Below are 21,596 nucleotides of genomic sequence, written 5' to 3'. Positions count from 1 at the left end.
AGGAGCTGATAATAGCGGTATCAAGACTGGTCACCTGGTTGTCTTTCCTTCCTTCTACAATATCCTTCGTTGAGTAATACTTAGTGTCAAATTTAAACAAAATTAATAAAAATACTATTAACTTACTTTATGATTTAGTATTTATCATCTACTGTGTTCTGTTGCCATGAAATAAAAAACGCTCTAATCGACAATTTCAAACATGTAGACTTCATTTTGATAACCTTTTCTTGTTTGCGGATAAAGAGTAGAATAGTAAAAAGTGTTTTAAAAACTTTTTTACTAATCGCAGCCGGTAGGATTCGAACCTACGCTCCCAGAGGGAATCTGATTTCGAGTCAGACGCCTTAACCACTCGGCCACGACTGCTGCGTGCTGATCTTCAGGCCATCAATAATCAAACCACCCTACACACCCATTATCAGATAATACTGGTTTCGTTCGTTTACACTGGACCACGCTTCATTGGCGCAACGAACCTGTGAACGCATTCCGATCGTTTCGGTCAGATTAGTACATTTTATTTCTATTTTAAGACCAATTCACGTAAGTGGAGCCGTTGGTTCGGTCTCGTTTGAAGCAAGCGCACTGCCAGTGGGGGGCGGACAGCGGAGACCCATCGTTTTCGGGGTAATGCTTGACAAATTTATGCATTTTACGACTCTGTTTTTCACCCTTTCCTCCGCTACAAATTCGATGTCCCACTTGCCTCAATAATATGCAACCCAGAGCACATCCCGCACGGGATTTATTCCTTAAGCAAACACACACTCACAAGCTTTCTTCGCGTAAAACGACATAAACGTTCTTCATCCACTTCGCGGTTAATGCAGCTACGACGGCGGGGTGTCACAGCCGCCCGAAAGACGTCCTAACGATGACGACGCGACCGATTCCCGCTAGCGTTGTATCTCCTACGACATCCTTTCACCGTCGTGTGGAAGCGGTAAATATGTTATCAAATTTGAATAAACTGCGCTCCACGTCGCTTGGCTTGGGCCACGCCAGTGTTTGGGCTACAAGGTTTGGGCGTCCCACAAACGAGCGTGTGTGTATATGGAGTTTTGTCGTTCACTCGTTTTGGGTGGTTCAATGGTTTCGAGGCGAGATGTCGTGTGAAGGGATAGCATAAATCGATCGACATCATGGGCAACGACGACGATGGAACATGTGCCTTTTCTTCATCTTGGTGATACGGTATAGCAAAGGATAATTTGTCCTTGCATCCAGGATTGAAGGGGAAAAAAATGGCGAAACAAATACACCGGTCATGGTAGACGTTGGCGTACGGAACCATCACCCCATACGTGGTGGTTCATGAAGTATTATTCGAGCGAGAGGTTTTGAACCGATAAGGCAACTTTTATGAACCGCTGCAGACAGATGGAATATTCTGCACATGCTCTGGTATTGGTTGATCGATGACATCATGAGCAAGCAAAATAGCTTGATGAACACATCAATTTATTTTGCTTGCACGAGAAGTGTGCACATGATGAAGAATAAATAGCATCTCAATGTAATCTGGTTGGTAAAATTTCGTTTCGTAATTATACAGCAAAAAAAAAAAATCTAAGGCTATCCTTAATGAGTTGACAGGATTGACTTTCCCTCCCACAAGCGCACCCGACGCGAAACCTTGTCCGGAAAAACACTTTCGCAATAAATTGAGCCATAAATTGGGAATTTCCCGCACCGGTAATGAAACGACATCTAATCACCGACCATCGCCCCATCACCGCACCTGACGGTTGCGTCCGGGACACGGTGAGAAACTACGTCAACGGCCGCCGCAGCAAAGCTTCAGCGTCTGCTGCCTTTCGCAAAAGTAATTCGCACTTAATCACGGTACAACACAATTAACTCGCAGGGCGCAACTCATCCATCGGTGAGCTTCATGCAAAAATGGCGGGCGTGTAAATGAATTTTCATCACCGCCATATTTCCATGCCATCTGCCATCCCGATCCACACACACACACACACACTACTACACCGGCACACCAAGATGGATGGAAATATTGCGGGTAGAGGCGGGGTGGCCAGTGCACGCTTTATGAAGATTAAAATTTACAAACCATCATGACCGGGGAGCCGGGGTTTGCTCGATTTTTCATGGTAAAATGTAACTCCATTCCCCAAGCTCTTCTACAATGGTTTAGTTTTTACGAGCCAAAGTAAAGGCCCACTTAGTGTGAGGCTCAGGTTGTTTTTTTTTATGGCCTACGGGACAAACTGAAGTCCTCCTCGCGAGTTTGCGAGAAGTCGCCGAACATAATCCAGCCCATCCAGTGCCACACTCCCGCCGCAAAAGGACAGGACAGCGGACATATTTTGCTAGCGTGCTCGAGCCTCGTAGCAACACTTAAACGGGTAATTAATACCATAATTAATTAATTTACGAGCCACATTTTGCGTTAATTTAAATCTCTCGCTGTTTGCTGGTACGCTTACTACGGGCGATCTGATGCAGTGGTGTAGTTGTATGGTTGTCCTTGGTGGTCTAGAGGTCTTCTTCAGCGTTGTAATGGAATGAAGAGACGGTGGAATCTTTAATTGAATCCTATCGTTCGTAACATAAGCGTTAGTGAGACATCGTCCTTTCGCCAGCTAACTCAAACCTCTGGCCTGCTGATCAATGAGGTGACAGAAAAGTAAATGCTTCCCAACTCTCCATTTTACGCAACAGACCCATCCACCGGATGCCGGGGAAGGTATTACTTGTTTGTAATTTACGATATCCGAGACGCGTAGGATGTAGCATTTCTGGATGCCATTTTCTGGTTGCGGTGCTGGCTGAGGCTTTACTCGATTCGCGGTCGCTCACTCAAGGAGGTTGTGATGATTCAAATAAGCATCACACCCAGGTTGAGTGAGTGATCGAGAGAAAGAGAGCGAAGCGGTGTCCTTTGAAGGTGTCCTTTTCGAAGGCGGTAACGTTGACATCGGTGCAGAGAACTTGTTGAGTACCACAAATCACAAACAGGACGCACGATGGCTTCCTGGTGCAGTCGTTGTGTTTCCGGTGCTAAATTCATGTGAAGTTGAAAACTGGGAGGATTCGGTTTTTAAGACATCTTTGCTAAAAGTTGACTTCTATACTTGAGCACACACAGCCATACACTCACTAATTTGCAGAATCGTACCAGGGCAGCGGAGCTAGTTTGGTTTGAGTAAATTAATTATTTAGCCTCGATTCCTGCAGTCACATTCAAATTCCCTTTCGATGCAAACGTGCAGATGATTCCCATCGCATTTGCTTCTTCTGTGACGACAGTGGTAAAGTGTGAAAGTTCATTTTTCAGATAATATACTCACTGGTTGATCTCTCTTAGCAGCACACTTTTGGAGATGGATGGTTTTCGGTCAGTTTGGGGCAACAATAAAAATTAACACCACCAAGCCTCCACTCCAAGGTTTTGTTTTGCACCGGGCTTTTTCCTCTTATGCTCCTTGCAATCCGCACTACAGTGCTACGGCGCAAGGGAAGTGATTTTGTCATCCTCTGATTCAAGCGACACAAACGCCCAAATGCAATGGGGTTTGACATAGAGTCTCCACTGTGGTCAGTAACATCCTCATCATCTCACTGTTCCACTTTCCCACTCGCTCTCACTCATCCCGGACAGGGAACTGTGTGGGGTTGGGATATAAGAACATAATTTATGAACCTTCGGGAGTGCAACTTTTCAGTGCGAGCTTCGGGCTTAAAACGGTGGCCGTGGTTGTCCCTTTTTTTCCCCCCCGTTAGTCCCTGGAGGTCACTCGAAATGATTCGAGTTTACGATAAATGGCAACCGGGAGCAGAGCAGTGTAAAGGCGGGATCATTGAAAAGTTCGCATTTCCGGCTTCCGGGTTTATGAGGGGCGGCCCTCGATTCCCAGCTTTTTCTGTGCCAGGCATGCTTCTGAGCTGCCTACCATTGGATGGCAAGGGAAATCAATTTAATTTCAGTTCCGGGAGTTTGTTGTTTGCTGCCTATTAAAGGTACTGTGATGAGGGAAATTGCGATGCATAATTCTCATTACTCAAGCTCGTTACGTCGCACTAGCGGGAGGCGTTTGTTTGTGTGCGAGATTGCTTTACTGGGTGTAGTAAAAATGCAATTTGTTAGTTGTTGTAGCGGACAGGGTTTATCCGATTAGAAATAATACAAAATTAAAATCTTCAGATCGAATTAAACCTCGCTAAATGCTAAGGCAAGCCGAATCTACAAAACAAAACGGTTTTATTAAAATTTTACTTCCAAATGCTAGTAGAATCGATGTTGAAAAATATCTCAAATTTTTTACTAAAAGAAAAATAGGTTCGATTTGTCTTTTGACTCCAATAAAAAAAACTTTCCTCCCTGCTTTAGGAGGGATCCATAAGGATTTTGCGTTTCGCTTTGTACAGAGTGGAAGCAATAATGTCAGAAAAAATCTCTTGTATTGATCTTTATTCTCAACAAGCATTAAACTGACCGGCCAACGATCAACAAAACAACAGCGGCGAATTGATGACGGTAATGACAAAACCGAGCGCGAATGAAAAATGGCCTCCCTCGGACGGAAATCTTTAAGACAAACAACGGACTGGACTGACCTGCAATCTTCACTGCAGCCGGAAACGGTCGTTGGAAGGATAACCGTTGGGGTACCGTGAAAGGTACTTTAAAGACTCCGAGCGGACTCGGGAAATCGTCCCAAATTTTCCGCTTCCCGTCATCGTCCCGCTAAAGCCACGCGGCTCATCTCACGCTGATGTGTTGTTTGCAGGGACATTTGGAGTTGTTTTCGTCTCGTGTCTACTTAACTCGACCCGAGAGATAAAACTCTCCCCACCGGAAACGCAAACACGATGCACAGCGGAAACATTACGAAACGCGCTGTTTCGCTCTGGCTCGGTTCAAGTGAGGCTGGTTCCGGGTTTTGCGTCACGCAAAAAGTTCACGATCCTCGAGCGTTTGAAGGCATTTCCGCTCCTCGAAAGGGGAACGAGTGAGCTACCGCGTGCTCAGCGAGAAAGCTCATAAACCAGAATTAATTGGGCGTTCAATGTGGTGTTGTGCTGGGGGCCACCGGAATGACATTGCTGTCAGTTTTTGTACTTGGTTTCCGGATGATTTAAACGGTGCAGTGGTTGGAGAGTTAATCGAAGGGAAGCAGGAAAATGAAAACAAAAAAATATAAGGCAAACAAATTGCCCACCAGGAAACATCGTCTCGTGCAGCTAAGATGAAGTGACCCCCGCCTTTTGTGTCAAGTGGGTGTTGAATAATTTTTCTTCTCTCTGGTGGTGTTGCTGTTCACAGACGGTGGGCGTCTATTTTTGATTATTTGTGTAGGAGTGGTTTTTGCATTGTAGAAAAAAAAGGAAATTCATTTTCTAGTGTTCGGCTAGACTCACTCGTCGGTGGTAGCGTTTAATTTTGGTCGGCTGCTTCCCATTTGGACGTTGAATCGTTGGTATTTACCTGCAAAGAAAACAAGAAGCAAAAAATCGGTATTAGCAAATCCGCAGCAGTCCATTTGTCGCGTCAAAGATTTATTGCAGAACCGATATTAGGGATTTAGGTTTGGTTTTTCTTCCGTTCGTTGATTCGTTACGAGAGTTTTTTTGTTTTATTCGCGCACCAAAAAATATTCGGTAGCCAGTTACGGAAGACTTACGGATCTATCCTTCCACGAAGGTTATGATATTTCTACCGATTTCGGTACTTTAACTTATGGTTCTGCGGGACGAAGGGAAGAACGTACCCATAAAAGTAAGTTCTTAGCGAAAGGAAATGTACGATAAAAACCCCAGCACAACCCAGCTTTCGTTCTCGGCACTAGCGAACCATCATACTTTGGTCACGGAAAAGCAAAAGACATCTAGCCATGGTGGTGGCTTTTATGGAGCTTTTCCTCTGTTTTTTTGTCTCTTTGTCCAGATTCACATTTTCCGTATGGTGAGCGACACAAAATGCTGAAATCTATAAGTTGCGCCATAAAAATCACTGCCACTCCCTGTGCCCTGTGTGTGCACATGTGTGCGAGTGTGTGATCAGGAACCCATCGGTAAGGGTTAAGATATCGATCAAAGTTGACAAAATGGAATATTCCATTTCGTAAGTCCGGGGAAACAGTTTTACTACTTCCTACGTGCAATCGGTGAGGAAATTCGGTTCCGAAGCGTAAGACTCCGTGGGATAAGAGATGCTACCACAGATCGTAGTTGTGCTGCATTTACGGCGTAATGCGTTCCTTCCTTCCGTTGCAGCCAGTTTGTTCGAGCTGGTGATTCGAATTTATTAGTTTTCTGCTGGACTTCATCTGTGACAGACGCATCACCATCATCATCATCATCGATCCATCCAACCATCCATCCATCTCAGCTGTCGATAGCTTCAAGTGTCGACTTTTGCTGAAGGAATGCACTTCCAGATTGGCTTGTGGAAAATAATAAAACACAAAACAAAAAAACGGAAACTGGAAAAGATCGGTCAGCTATGCGCTTGGACGCACGTTTTCGACATTGATTTATTGACTTTGACTTTTCGGAAGAGTAATGAAGAGTGGGAAAGCGCTTAAGCTTCTCTCAAGAAGCTTCTTCCAGATGCGAGCGTCCCAAGATACGTGCCAAGATACCTTTCCTTTGTTTTCTCTGCGAATTGGTAGATGTTGGGGGGAAAGGGATCCTTTTTTTTCCTGTCACGTTCCGTTCATTTGGAAAGATGTCATCTTTTCCCATCGCAAAGTCCCCCGCCCCGGAACGAAAGCAAGCGCCAAACACAAAGGATTCGTATCCAACAGTGTCGAAGATGATGATGATGGCAAGCTGCTTGAAGTCGCTCGAAGTCGGTGCAGTGTCTTGCAACCGGGGGAGATAAAAAAAAAGGAATTGGCTGAAAACCACACTCTGCTGTGGTGCATCTTATGGAAAAATATGGAAAATCATTGTGAAACGGTGGTCGTCTGTTTCCGCGCTTATGTTAAAAGGGTGTCGTTTTTTCCCATTTTCCTGCTGTATGTGCTATCGACCAGGAAGGATCGGTATTTGCTGGCTGTTCTAATTCAATCAGCATTCTCCACACCTTGGCCTGAGAAGGTGCTTTTACCATTTTCCACCAAAAGCGTTATTCGATTTGCTTACCGTGAGCGCTTTTCAACGACGAGAGGACATATTTATTGCTTTCAATTTGCCATTTAGGATACATTTCGTGAAATTTCTTCACATAATTTGAAGGTGGCTGTAAGCAGTAATTTGCACCAATACACATACAGACGCAGCAAGAGTTTGGTTGGTGTAAAATGATCCCATGTAGTTGAAGTTTTTCGGTTGATCTAATTTATACTACGATTTGTGATACGTTCCTTGCGGGCCCCGGGGAAGCTGTTGTAATTGTAGCTTATTAAGACGACACACTATGGTGTAACTTTGCGCCAAAGCACACGAGCGACAAGATGGTTGAAAGCGTACGGTTTAATCCTCACCTACGCTAGCAAAGCAACTGAAATGTTGTTTTAAACGGCACACTTGGCTTGAGAAATCCTTTGATAAGAATGGTTGGAAGCTGTACAGCTTCCTTCCTAACCCGGCGCCGCTCTTGAGCGGGGGCTACCTTTGCATCAATTGAGCGATTTGCCAGCGAAATATGTTCGGTTCGGTGTTCACTCCTGCCGTAAGTGTCGGTGTAGCTGTGTGCATTGGGTAAGTGTTTTATCGTACAGCAAACACGCTCGCCCTTTGTGTAAATAGTACACGCACCGGGCATATTTGACAGCCTGCTGGCAGAAGAAAGCTGTTGTCGTGTTGTGGAACGGACGGCATGCTTTGGAGCACGTGAGAAGAAGAGGAAGAAGTGCATCATCAAACGTGTTGCTTACATATTCGCACATCAACACACATGTCTCGATAGAAAGGCCCGGACGCCGAGCTCATTTACAGGCCGATTCTTGCAGCAGTAGGCTTACCGGTTACTGGCTGACTATTAGCCAGAGGTGTACGTGCACACTATTTCTTTATCATTCCTGGTCCATGCTTTACCACCGAGGCGACCGACACGGGTTCGAGCAGAGAAGCCCGAGACCGTGCTGGCACGTCGTATAAAATGATGGCAAATCGTTATATGGCGTTAATATGGCAAACGCCCGGATGGAACGGGCACCAATCCGGTTTTATACCGTTGCATAATCGGTAATACAATGCACACGCAACACTCTCGCAACGTATGATGCAACGCACAGGCAGATTAGTGCGCCCGAGTGGTGTAATCGCTTCTTTCTGAGGTGACGTATGGCGCACGTATACGGTGCGCGCTGTGGCCTTTCGTACGGTGAAGGTGATTTTACTCCACATAGCCGGCCCTTCCATCGATCGACACACATCGAACACACAAGAAGGAGGCACGAAAATGAAGATTGCAACGCAAAGTACATTTCCTCAAGCAAGCGGAAGCAGCTTCGATTGAGGTTGGGTAAGCAAATCGTAAGACAATGAACAAGGACACCCCTTTTGTCTTCATATATGTGCACACACACACACACACACACATTCACACTCACATATGCATTCCTGTTTTCTTGGGCGACATTCACCAGTGTTCCGACTTCCGACTATGGTCGGCCCAGTTCCAGGTTCCGGTTACGGTCTTTGTTATTGGTTTGAAAAGCGTTCCGCGTGAAGGGTGCTCTTGCAGTGGTTTTTCAAGACATATCAAGGGTGCGGTTTTAAGGTTTGTGTGTGTTGATTGGGAGCAGCTGGAACGATGGAACGATGGTTCTCTTCGAGTGATGGAGATGTGCACCACTTTCGTTTTGGGCAGAACGGCGGAGCGAAGAAGCAAGAAGCGGACAGGATTTCAAGCCAGAAGAAAACGCTGATAAGACAATTGTTAAGTGGTTGTTCTTGAGTGACAATGCCCGTTCGCCGAAGAATGCTTCTGCCGATGCCGCTATTCTTCTTCCCGCGTTGACTTCTAAACGATTTCCGGTTCCTTTCTTTCACTCATTTTGCTCCGTGCGCGCATTTTGCAAGCAAGCAATTTCCATTTCTTTCTTCTTGGTTCCAAGTTCGAAGCGTGGCAAAGGACAATTGTGTGCCTTGTTAGACTTCAAGTCAAGTGAAGAGTGGATCAGCGTTGGTTACTTTACGTCGGTGGCCCGAAATTCATGTGCCCGCAGTCGTTGTCTTCCATCCAATGTTTAAGCTCGTGGAGAATCCTCGGCCTGTTTACCGATGTTGACGAAGTATCCTTTCTGACGAACTGTGCCAGACTGTGCGGGTAAATTAAATTGTTTTCAGCTTGACATAGCTCATCAAGCTAGTAACAAATGTTAGCATTGCTTTAATTTTAATTAAGTGAAATAAATTGCGTGGTTTCTTAATCCTTCTCCAAGCACTGACTTCTTAGAGATAGCACTTATTATTAAGTTTTTCTAAAGTATCAGACACAAAAAACATATTGTAAAGTCTAACAACAGTGTAGTTCCCTTACGTAAAGAATCCTTGTTGAACTTGGCGCTTAACTTTTCGCTCAATACGGTTCCAGGAAAAAGGCACTCTTGCGCTGCGTTTCGCAAGAGTTGCGCTACTCAAACAGCCCGCAAAAATGGTGCTTTGCAAGTCCTCAACCTTGTACTGCTTATCCTTCGCCTGTCGCTGCAGCAAACCAGTCACTACAAAACCGCTTATTGTGTTTTAAACCGTTCGACTTCAAACTATACTCAAAGTCATAGCGAATGGAGAGCAAAACTTCATGCCGAAGTAAACTGGCCGGAGTTGCAAAATCGGACCGGGCCGCTGCGTGCAATATTAACTGCGCCCCGGGGGAAAGTGTTTACCTTTGACGGCGAGTTTTAATAACCTTCGTCAACCCACCCACCCAAGATATACACACGCCGACTTGTTGCCATGTGGCTGACTGTAGCCGGGCAAGACGGGCACCCTTCACCGAAGCGTAAGACATTACAGCCAAGTAACGAAACGCCCATTAGCAAAAAGGAAAAATCAAAACACAAGTTGAACAGCGTGCAGCGTGCTTAAAAAGTGTAATTTAAAAACTTGTCCGTAATTCAACCGCGATGGACTAAACCCGCATTTACCCAAACTCTCTTCCCCATCACCACTCGTCAACAAGTCAATCCGCTTTATCGGTGTGGGGATGATATCATGAAGCAAGTGGAAGAAAATTTGGAAAATATAAACACCACTTTGCGCGGGACCCCATTTACCGGGCCCCACGTGCTTCGCGTTCACGATGGAGGCGCCCAGTCTGTTGTGGCGCGTTTGGTTGAATTTTTTTTTGCTCCCGCTATCTTCACTTGAGAACACCCCTCAAACAAAAAGCCAGATAAACGGCTTTCTGATCCCTTTGATACGGTAATATGGTAAAGAATGATGCCTGGCACGCTGTGTGATTCAGTTGTGCATGGTGATAAGGGAGCAACAGTGTGAAGTATGTATGGAGAGTGCTCGTGAGAAGTTTGGTAGAATTTTATATTGAATTATATGCTCATCGCAGAACAACGGTGAACGGTGTTGCTTAGGGAACAAGTTATATTTAAAACAAGGCAGAAAATTGACTATAGTTGGTCAGGTATTATGTTTTAAAAATTTGCTTTCCTTGAGACTGAAAAGCCAAACAAAGTTACTCAAGCTACTCGCTCCATACGAGATTAGTCTTCAACTTGGGAACTACAGCAACGTTTCCACTGTTCGTAATTCACATTGCAAGGCGAGAGCATCGTTGGTAATATTTCTTATCAACAAATTTTCCACCCTGTCGCGTCCATCGATGCTTTCGAGGTTCATCTGATGCGAAATACGAACAACAACCATATCATCTTGTTTCTTCCATGCACGTGTTTACCTGTGTTTGTGTGCGTTTTGAGTCTTCAGAAGGTACATTAGCAGTGACGTCGAAAGCAGCACAAAGTTGGCCTCTAACGCGTGTAGGTGTAGCACTGCAGCCCCATCAAACACTTGACGGAACTTGGTTCGGTGGGACCGCTAGCGGGACCAGGCTCGCTCGTTCAAATTGAAAAGCCGATAAGAAGCGCAGTAATGCGGAGGTGGAAAACAATCCGAAGAATTTTCTTCCGATGTTGATTTATGAGATTATTATTTTTCAACCATTTTTGCCGTACGTCACGTCGCCCAACCCAAGTGACCAGTGGGCAGTTTTCCCAGCAGGTCATTCGGTTCGTTGGCGTGGCAATGGTGGAATGGAAGCGAATCAGATGGCAGATTAATTTTACAATCTTCGGACGTGCTCGTCCGGTCCGGCTCGATACCGGACAGTTCAGTTGCGAAAAGTGTTACCCAGCTGACGGGGGATGCCACATAGTTTAGGTGAGAAATGCTTGAATTGAAAAATTCTTTTACTAAGAGAGAAAAAAGTGAGTGGAAAGCATTCTTGGGCGAAATGGAATATGATATGTTGATATGTGTGGGACGAGAAATTCAATCAAAAGTGCCCCCAAAAGTTGACCATTGGCTTTAGTCTAAGCGTTTTTTGAGAGTAGAAACTGTGTGTGGGACGTTTTCAAACCAGAGATGAATGCTGCGGTCACCACAAATATATCGGCAACTTTCATCCATGGCAAAGATGGTAGAATTGACATAAATTTAATCTCGCTTGTGATCTGAACCGGCTCACGAAGTGTTGTAGGAAAAATTGTCCTAAACGACCGATTAATCTCCTCTCTTTGCGTGACGAAAAACGGATCGTTTGCATGCAGGCGACTAAATACCATAGTTGGTGCCGTGACCAGGAACATTGAACACCAACCAACGGCCACCATAAGCATAATCGGGAGCTCAACCTCAACCTCCACGAAACTCCCTCTAAGGAGGTTGGTGGTAAAAATGTGTTCTTCACTTTTTTCTGCTGCTTTTTCGCTGGCTTTCCTTCGCGTATCTCATCTTGCTTTCACATAGATGTACCACTAGCATCGACCCGAAGGGATGGAGATCAAACCTTAATAACAAAACTTTTTCCCATCCAGCATCACCGATCGTTGAGTGGAAAAGTGGCACAAGGAAAGAAAAGTAAAAAGGCGCAACACACACACACACACACACACACACACACACACACATACACTTAAAAAAACTTTTTTGTTCCAACTTTGCGCCAGATCCAAGCAAGGTAACCATCCATCTCGACACCATGGCCAATATGCAAGCACTGCGGAGGTTTGTGGTAAGGTGGTCGGCGAGAGAGAGAGAGAGAGGGAGGGAAAAAAGTGGAAAGATGACGAGAATCACGTGGGTTTGTTCTGAAGAAAGTAGCAACGAGAGAGCAGGACGCGGACGACCTCACAGACGCTGGAAAGTTTTCAATATTTCTTCCACGCCAGCTCCGCGTCAGCATCGTCACCGTTACGGCAAAGATGTCCGTGTACTACACCGTGCTCGGGGATGGGAAAAAAAATCGGCAAGACAAACGAAGGGAAGCGACGGGAACGGAGGGGAAAATGGGGTGCCAGAGTGGGGGTGATGGTTAAAATGTTTCTTCCGAACTAATCTTTCGCAGTTCAGTTCAGCGTTCGTGGCTTGAGTTTCGGATGATTGGCAATTATCTGGCACACGAAAGCGAACACACGGCGAATGACGCGACGCTGCTGCTGCTGATGATGATGATGATGGAACTGACACCACCGCTCCACGCACTCGTGCTCGTCCCATAATGCATCTTATCTTCTGTTGAACTTATTTATTTTCACTCCTTCCCTGCCGTTGTTGACGGAGGGAATCGAATCTTATCCCACAACAACGAGACACGGGGCAGGAAAGACAGCGAAAGGGGATCGAAGAACCGAATGAATTTTCCGTGTTGGTAAAGGTCGATCGGCGTTGGAGGCGTGGAGAAAATTGATCGATTCTCCTGTAACGTGCAGAAAACGAAACGGCAAAATATTTACCAAGATTCGCTCAGGTTGCTCCTCTAGCGTTTTTGTTCAGATTTTTCTCGCAATTTTATCTTTCTGAGTTCTCAGCTAGGGGCTTTCGTTTCTCGGTGATCTTCAAACTGCTAATGGATCGCAAGAAATCAAGATTCAAGCTCTAGCACTCTGGGTCGAGTGTACGGATAAAATACTACTAAATACAAATCTCGTTGACATCCATTTATTGCCAGATCAATTGTGATGTGAGCTTCCAATAAAACCGCATCAGTTATTTAGCCCGCAAGAGATTCAAAACCAAGCTCACTAACCCTGGGACGGTGGTCGGCAATGGCATTTCATTCACAATTACCCACACCCATAAAGTGGGAAGGGAAAAATTGTAAAGCGAACCTAAGTAGAGAAAAAAAAACAAACTATTTAATCCGATTTTCCCTTCGCTCGCATGCAGGATGCCCGATTATTTGCTTTATTTTGACTGGTGGATGGGTTGAAGTAACCTTTCACCCTCGGTTTTTTTGTTCTCGCTGTAGCCCGGCCATCTGCACACGGTTGCCGCGGAATTAATTCCGTTATCGTTATGGCATTTGAAACGCATACGCCAAGGATGTGAGGGACGAGTGACGAGTACGCGTGGGTGCAATGCTTCCCCAAACGCCGAAGCGCAAATACCAATTTTCAATTAAAAAATGCATCCTTCCGTCTATTACGAAGTGAAGCGCCAGTCGTCATTCATGGTGGCGCGGGAAATTGCTTTTCCACCGCGTCTGTAAGTGAGGATAGGAAGATGTGAATGCGTTTGTCCTACCCTGGCCTTCACTATGGCCACCCTTTTGCGTTTGATATAGAAGCGGAGAAAAGTAAAACAAAATCAAAACCCTTCTTCTTCTAGCTCGGGGGAATGCGGGTTTTGCTAGCCTGTGTCTGGTTCGCTGTTGCAGTGCGAAATAGATTGAGATAAAGTGGCAGCGTAATGCAATCGGTAGATGTAAAGCCGGACGGATGCGCGATTTATTACGAATCGTCATTAGGTATTTCTGTCCTGTGCTAGTCGTTATGGGTTTGTTTTTATCTACCTTCTCGTAGATCTCTAATCTATTTTATTGAGTTAGTGCTGTGAGTGGCTTGAGTGAGATGCCCAGTGAGCGTGAAAATGGAATAGTTAAGTAATACCATTTCTGATTGAAATATGCAGCAGCGGGTTTTCTTATAATTTATTTTAGAATTCAATTTTGTATTATTGTGCTCAATTATTTAAAAAAATACATTGAATACACGAAGCGGAATATCCTCCATATCACGGATAATAAAATACAATTTTTAAGTGACAGTATTAAGTCAAAATAATTGATCCCATTGGCCCGTTATCAGAAGCTAAAGAATTCCGGCAGCTTCAATCCTCAACCAACCACCATCGTTAGTTTTTGATGGGATTAAGGTAAAGAAAGCGCTCAAATAGCAAACTAATAGTTGTTTTCTGCCACAAAGAAGGAAGCAGCAACCCCAACCCGAACTACTGGGGTCGTCGAAATGTGTCCAACGTTTGCGATTTGCGCCGTTCCAAGCAAGAAGCATCCATCCTTTGGTGTGGTGTACAACAGAGTGAAAATGCTTTTGCATAGATGCAGCACCTAAATCAACTTACGAATAGCAGCGTACAGTTAAGGCACAGACCAGTAAAAAAAAAAGAAACCCCTAACCCAACCTCAACCAACCCCGTACACTTGCATGTGTTCCCGATTGTGCAACGTGCAAAAGAGGATGCAAACGAGCCGCAGAGAGATAAGCACTCGCACGGTCTTGGTACTTGCGACTTTTCGAAACGACTTCTCACTACCGACAGTGGCAAAGGTGTCAATGGCAACGGCACGGCTCGGTAGAAAAATGGCCATGGTGAACTGCAAGGAAACTCGTTCACCAGAACCAACCAAAGCGCATGTTGAAAGTCGCAATTTTCAAGTAGAGCGATTTTTTTCTCTCTGCGGCTTGTGTGCTTCCTGCCATGTTCGTTCTCGCTTCTTTATCCGCAGTTTTGCGAGGCGTTTAAAAGCATCGCGGTGTTAAGAGTGCGAGTAGTACGGTGCATAAGATGCATGGCTTATTTTGGGGAGGTTTGGGAGGTTTAACGCATCGGCATCCCGGTACGCCGAGTGAGAATTGAAGTGTGACATTCGTCCAGTGTCTTGCAGCGGGAAGTGTTGTTTTCCTTTGGACTGTCGTGGTGGTTGGTGTTTGGTAAAACCTTCACTAAAGGATGCAAGTTAGTCTCTTAGCAATACAGACGCTTGTTGTCCTACGTGTTACGTATTTATTTTATTCTTTCCAGCGCTTTATCCCGCATAAAAACAAGGGCAATCGAGCAACAATGCCACCAGGGGCACATTAACAATTAATCGCTGAAAATGCGCCACGTTTGCAATTAGCAGCAGCATTTGGTGAATGCGTTTGTGCGTGGTCGTATGCGATCTGCAGTAAAATTGCTTCAAGTGGTACTTTATTCATTCTTGCTTTGCCAAGTACCACCATTACCAGCAACGCACGCAACACAACGGAAAACTTTCGTTTGATTTAAAAAATGAAGTCTTTTACGCATGCATCACCGACACACAGACCATTTTCCTTTAAACTTTCCTTTAAAGCTCACCATGCAAAATGGGCCTTTGCAAAGCCTTCCCATTAGCCATGTGCTTCAGCGCCATTTTTAGAACAATAATAATTGGCACCACTTGGGGGAAGAATGCCACCCCTACTCGGGCAGTGTCCCCCTTTTTCCTTTCGCTTGTTTTAGCTTTTTAATGATTCTAAAATGTCTTTAGGGATTCATGCCTGTCAACACGATGTTGCCGCTGTGCTGCGCGTTTCGCTTTTTTCGGGCTATTTAGTGGTAGGGTTGGACGAAGCGGCATTGTGCATATACATATGCCACTGGTCGAGGCTTGAGGAGATGAAAGTGTATGCCAAGTCCTTCGGGGGCCGCCGACTTCAAGGAAGTGTCTGACAGTTGAAGTGGTGTGCGAATCCCGTGCCCACTGCACAAGAGCTCATTATTCTTGGAATGGGATTTTTTTTTCCTCCTCGGCACAAAGCGCTGTATGGCATTTTGGGGCGTTAGTTTAGGAATGGAATGCTTTTTTGTAGTCCTATTTTTGTACCGTTTTAGATACCAAATTTAGATATACTCTTTAAACAAACGGAAGCTTTTAATAATTCGGAGGAAATTTCAATGACCAGAACAAAACGACGCACAACAAAAGTTTAAAATATATTCGAAGTCCATGGAACCTTCCACATATTTTTTGGATTCGTATGACACTGGAGTTAGTGATTGCAGATTTTAACACCACAAATTATGCGTTACGAGGCGTTACTTTTAGAGAGTTGAGTATTAAAAATAATTGAGGTTTTACATGCAATCAGAAAACGATGAATGCAACTTGAATACCACACGATAATGACATCAAAATTGTACTTCTTTATTTTTTATAGAATCATGAATCGTGAATTGCTGGAAACTTTGTCAGAATATTTCGCCAATGATAATGTTTTTTTTTTTCTTAAGCCAAAGTCAAGAGTTGCAATACACAAATTATTTCAATATTCTCCTGTTTTGCCTTCATGTCTTTGCCATGTTATGCCTTTTTGATTATAAACAACAAACCCAGTTGAAAGAGCAAGAGAGAAAGGAAAATCTTTGCGAAGTACCATTAAATGTTAAAAATAACGATTTATCATCATTTGTGCATTGTGCATTTGGCGTTCTTGTCGCTCTTGTGTCGCGCTTGTCTACTTTTGTGTGAAACCGTTCCGAGAAGAAAAATACAAAAGGATAAGCAAATCGCAAAACGAAGCCCAAGCCCAGAGGATGTTGGATGGTTCTGCTGGTCGTTTGTGAATCACATAACAAGCGTTGAACCGTGGCCATCACGAACCAAAGCGACCAAGGACCGGTTCTTTCTTCATTTCAGCTTCACCGGCAACTGAAGCATGTGCTCTCTGTGCTGTGTGCTTCATGAAGACAGGCTCTTTGAAAACGGTGTGCGCTGTAAAGCCATTCTTCACCCAGTACCAAACGACACCTAAATAATGACGACGTCCCCATCACATGGCCTTTTTTTTATTTTCTTTGCTCTCCCGCATTGGGTCACCCGCCTTCTCCCTGAGTCGATAAGAAAGCACACAGCTCGAGAGGGTTGTAAAGCCAAAAGGAATGGCAAACCATCCTGTTGAAGGTTTAGAAGGTTGCCAAAAGCATCCCAATTCTCTCTCCCTTCACGCTGGATAGATTCCAGTCTTCGTGTGTTTCGTTTTTTCTCTCTCCCCCCCGTTTTCCTTCCACGGAAGATTGCGGAAAAATGTGGCAGCTTCGCGTGACTGCCGTATCTTTATTTAGCGACCACTTCTACATTCGACCCGGTTCCCTTCGTATCGTATCGTATCCTTCCGGTAGGAGCCTTCCTTCTGCCGTTCGAATGGTTCGTTTCGGCGCAACTTCGAACCATGTCGCACGTTGCCTATCGACGTCCCAATAATATCGCTAATGCCATTACACTCCCCAACATGGGGCTATGGGAGAAGAAGCAAAAAAAAATGGCCATCTTCCGTTCCGAGCACGTCGTTGTAGTCGTCATCGTCCTCGTGGTCTGTACTGGTTGAGAGGAACCGTCTTTATGTATCGCCGAGGCTAAGTGGTTTTTATGCTTTATTGGAAATATGTTATGATGATGCACAAAGCACACACACACACACACACACACACTCTGACATTCATTCCCGGTTCGTTTTCTAGCATAACCGCAGCAGCGGTAGCAGCAGTTCCCTTCGGATTCGCCTGGAATGGGAACGATTCCATAAAATATACATGCTCGTTAAAGACGACATTTGCAACGTGGTCAATGTCGATGGGTCGGGCAGGGGTGGTGTGTTTCCTGTGGGTGGCACCATGAACGAACCAAACCAGAAATCATGCCAAAAAAGGGTTCCCCGCCGCCCCATTCTTCCTTCGGGTGGTGGCGTTTGGCACTCTGGCAATGTTTGCTTATATAGCTTGTGTTCCGCGCGTGGGACACAACACCAAAAACATGTGCGATAATATGCAGCAGCTCTAGCTGGCTGACTTCCTACGCTCGGCCCACCCCAGCCGGGTACCGTCCCCGGCTCGAGCCAACCGGAAGTAATGAAGAAGGAAGCGGAACCGGCGAGATAGCGACACTCCTCGGTTGGGAGGGCGTGCGCGGTGGCACGCGGACGGAGGGTTAAATTTCTGCCACTTTGCCATCGTGTGATCCTTTTTGCGAAAATTCAAAGTTCTCGCTCCACAAACGGTGGTTGAAGTGTGTGTGTGTATGTGTGTGTTTCGTTGGCAGGAAGAACGCTGCAGTCGATCGTGCCCGCCATGTCCGTTGCGTTCGTTCCGCTTGAATTTATATTGGCGTTATTAAACTAAGTGCCCTCGCGATATTATGATTAGGTCCGTGTCCATGTGTGTTCGAGAGTGTGTTCTCGGGTGTGTCTGGTTTTTGCACTCCCTTCCCGTATTTCAATCTTCTCTCGCCCAATTTGATCGAATGTGGAATGTAAAATATGAGCTTTGTTGTGATGTGCGATGCTCTGTTTCGAACGTTCCGTCATCCCAAATGGTGGACACTGGGTGGATGAAGAAGTGACTGCTGGCTGGTGGTCTCACCATACACCAGAACTTCCAATATTGCCACGACAGCTTCGAACACAACCGGTGCGCTCGCACGTTTGAATGTTTCATTAGGCGCGCGAAATGTTTGTATCGGAATTGATTGTTGCATATTGCGATGTGTGTCTGCTCTGGTTGAGCCGCCGCATGCATTACCAGTTGTGCAATTACATCGAATTCAATTAAAATATCCCAGTGTGTGGGGAAGTGATAGCGAAGTTCATGGGCGAAGTTTCCTCGAAATGGATATTGCACAGCACCATATGCAGAGTTCGATACAAAGAGATCCGTATGTCGCCCGGCTGCTTCCAGCCCAAACTAACTCTATGACCCTGCCCTCTATGGCTCGCTGCTGCAAGAAATTAAAGACAATGCGCCACACGTCTGGAAGTTGCAGCTACTCTGGCCACTGGCTGAGATTGAGATAATTTAAGTTTTCAAATACAAAAACTTTCCCAGAAACCATAACTTTCGATGCGATGGAGAACAAAAACCAACCCCAAAAACCAAAACAGTGCTCAACGTCAGAGAGCAGAAAACTAAGTTCATTTATTGGTAGCATTTATTATATGGACATGAGTGGGTGGACACAAAAAAGCTAACTAGTTAGCTCCTCATTGCTCTCCCTTTTCCTCTCTCTCTCTCTGCCGTTTCTCCATTTCCCCCCGGCAAAAGGTTCTCCGACAGCTTGGGAAGAAGATATGCTGCCTGTCGGACGTTGTCGTTTGACCAAACACATAAGCTTGTACGGCGAAGGTATCATCGTTTTTGGAGAGTGAATGTGTCCTGTCCGTGGTCAAAACGATTTCTTCTTCTCTTATCGAAACGGGACCGGTTAGGGAAAGCAGCACGCTGGCTAGCGTGCCAGAGCACTGAACCGATTCGACTATACAAAGTTTGCTTATAAAAACCTAAACCTGTACGTTTGGCCAGGTCGTTTGCTTTCATGTGAGCTGCTCCGATGAGAAATTTGAGTAAAGTTTTACCATTGGTAGTATCGGAGTGGTAGATCGCCGAACACATGTTGGAGTAAATGCTCGACACTTTAACACAAAACTGCACACATTTCGGTACAAACAATTTTTGCTGGAGGTATTTAAGATAGTTTGTTTTAAAGATGTCTCAACTGTGTTCTAGCGTAACATAAACCATCGAAATCTTCCAAAGGTAAAGGCTGATGGACCTAGAGTTTAGTCCTAGACGACACTCCTCATCGTTTCATTGTTTTTCAGCTCCACACACTATTGTGTATTTTAAGCTCCATGAAGCTTCGTCCTGTTCAAGTGAGCATAGTGTACAAAGTGAGAACTTTTGTGCGAAGTGTGCTCCGCTGCTCCAGAAGAGGGGGGTTTTATAAATGATCCGTCTCAACCGTTAGCAGCAGGTTTGCAAAATTGTCCAAGACACGGTAAGAGAACCGTATGTCATAATGAACAGGAAAACTTACCTCGCAAGGTCCGGCTGCAGGTTGAGAAATTAATCTCTCACGTCTGGCACGTGGCTAACCGCTGCACCTGGAGTCGAATGGCTCGGGACCGTGCTTGACGGCTGGCGTTGATTGGGCGACCGGCGCACGGATCAAGTGGTTGTAGTGAGAGCGTCTAAAAAAAATGGTTTAAAGTTCGCCCAACAACGAAGGATTATCGCTTCGGTTCTGGTCGCGCTTGGTAACTGGTATCCCGCACCAGAAGCGACGGGGGCCATAGGTTCTCAACGGCCACACTACATAACTCAATTCAATTAAGTGACTTTCAACAGCTGCTGCTGCTGCTGCTGCTATGCTGCTTCTACTACTGTGGCCATCATTGCAGACCGGAAATTGTCAACCCACGGCAGACAGGATGGGACCAGGCCGGCCGTGGTAGTGCAGTTGTCGTCAGCATCAGCGTCAGGTTTCGTGTTACGAACTCCCCTGGATAGCCATCTAGCCATCGAAAGGAATATCCGGCGTTCCATCGGGAGGTTGAACTTTTCCATGTTGTCTTTGCCAAACAACGGCTTAAATTTCATCATTAATATCCTTACACGTTGCCTCCGACGGTTTGGGACAGACACTGTCGCTATCGTTTGTGCCGTGTTTGTGCTGCCTTTTGCTCGCGCCACGATGACATACACACAGTCACCTGACGAAGAGCAAAGCCGTTTGGCAAAGCTTGAAATTCATTTGACCTCAAGGCAAGCAGGGGTTGGGCGAAACTTTGTCTTCAAACCGTTTGGCAGCGGACCAACACCGGAACCAGGTGCAAACAACAAAACCGATAGCTGCCAGCCATTCGGTGGGGCCGGTGCCGAGCCGGACGGTTTTGTTGAGCTACTAGCATTGATGATGATCGCGCGAGCGTCCATAGGGGACGTCCCTGCCATGCTTCCGGCTGTATATCTTTCACTTCTTGCACTCCCTTCATTCATCCGCGTCCACTGAATGCATCTCCGGTGTTTCGGTTTGGTCGGCTTGGTCCTGGTTTTTTCGAGATGATCCAACCCAAACTGATGGCTGAGAGAATGCGCGAGAACGAGCAAGATTTAGATGAACTTGTCAGTATTCCTCGCTCCTGGATTGAGTTCCCGAGCGAGTTCCGGGGGTGTAGATTTAGAGTTTTCTACCTGTCCGCACGAGCACGTTTCGAACCGAAACGATCGAAATCAAATCCCATCAAAGGAAAGGCAAGGGATAATTTTTAATTGGATTGCCATAATACGCTTCCCCCGTTTGCCGGGCATCGTATCGGGCGCTCAGGACTTCAGGTCTGCTATCCGTGCCGGCTAAAGCGAGCGGAATGGAATTCTGTTGTTGAAATCGGCTGATTGGTCCCGAAAACGGCACCGATTTGTTAAGTGGCTTTGCACACAACACTGCCAAGGGCAGCTTCCCGGTAGCAGTGCAAAAAAAAAATCGCTCTCCTGCAACAACGTGGCGTGGAAAGGGTTTGTGATTTGGGTTCGGCTTTAAGCGAAGGTAGAACGAGATTGCGTTGCTAATCGGGTGCAAAGATTGAAAGGGACCACGGTTGAGCACGATCATGATGATGTTGTTGTGT

The 21,596-nt window shown here is 45.6% G+C and overlaps 2 protein-coding genes and 1 non-coding gene across 3 annotated transcripts in view; all 3 read right to left on the bottom strand.

Annotated features, from left to right (window-relative positions):
- LOC126556316 (oxysterol-binding protein-related protein 11) overlaps positions 1–7,386 on the bottom strand; it is a 97,776-nt gene extending 90,390 nt beyond the window's left edge. The window contains exon 1 of the mRNA XM_050211562.1: positions 7,383–7,386. The gene's annotated coding sequence lies outside the window, so the exon portion shown is untranslated. The remainder of the gene's footprint in view (positions 1–7,382) is intronic.
- The window catches only part of LOC126555968 (matrix metalloproteinase-2), a 274,794-nt gene that overhangs the window by 17,521 nt on the left and 235,677 nt on the right, over positions 1–21,596 (bottom strand). The window lies entirely within an intron of this gene.
- On the bottom strand, positions 288–369 carry Trnas-cga (transfer RNA serine (anticodon CGA)). The gene has a single exon. It is a non-coding gene; the product is annotated as a tRNA-Ser (tRNA).

This window comes from Anopheles maculipalpis, chromosome 2RL (assembly GCF_943734695.1).
Source record: "Anopheles maculipalpis chromosome 2RL, idAnoMacuDA_375_x, whole genome shotgun sequence".
Taxonomy (NCBI): Eukaryota; Metazoa; Arthropoda; class Insecta; order Diptera; family Culicidae; genus Anopheles; species Anopheles maculipalpis.
This window is presented reverse-complemented; position numbering and strand designations above follow the sequence as displayed.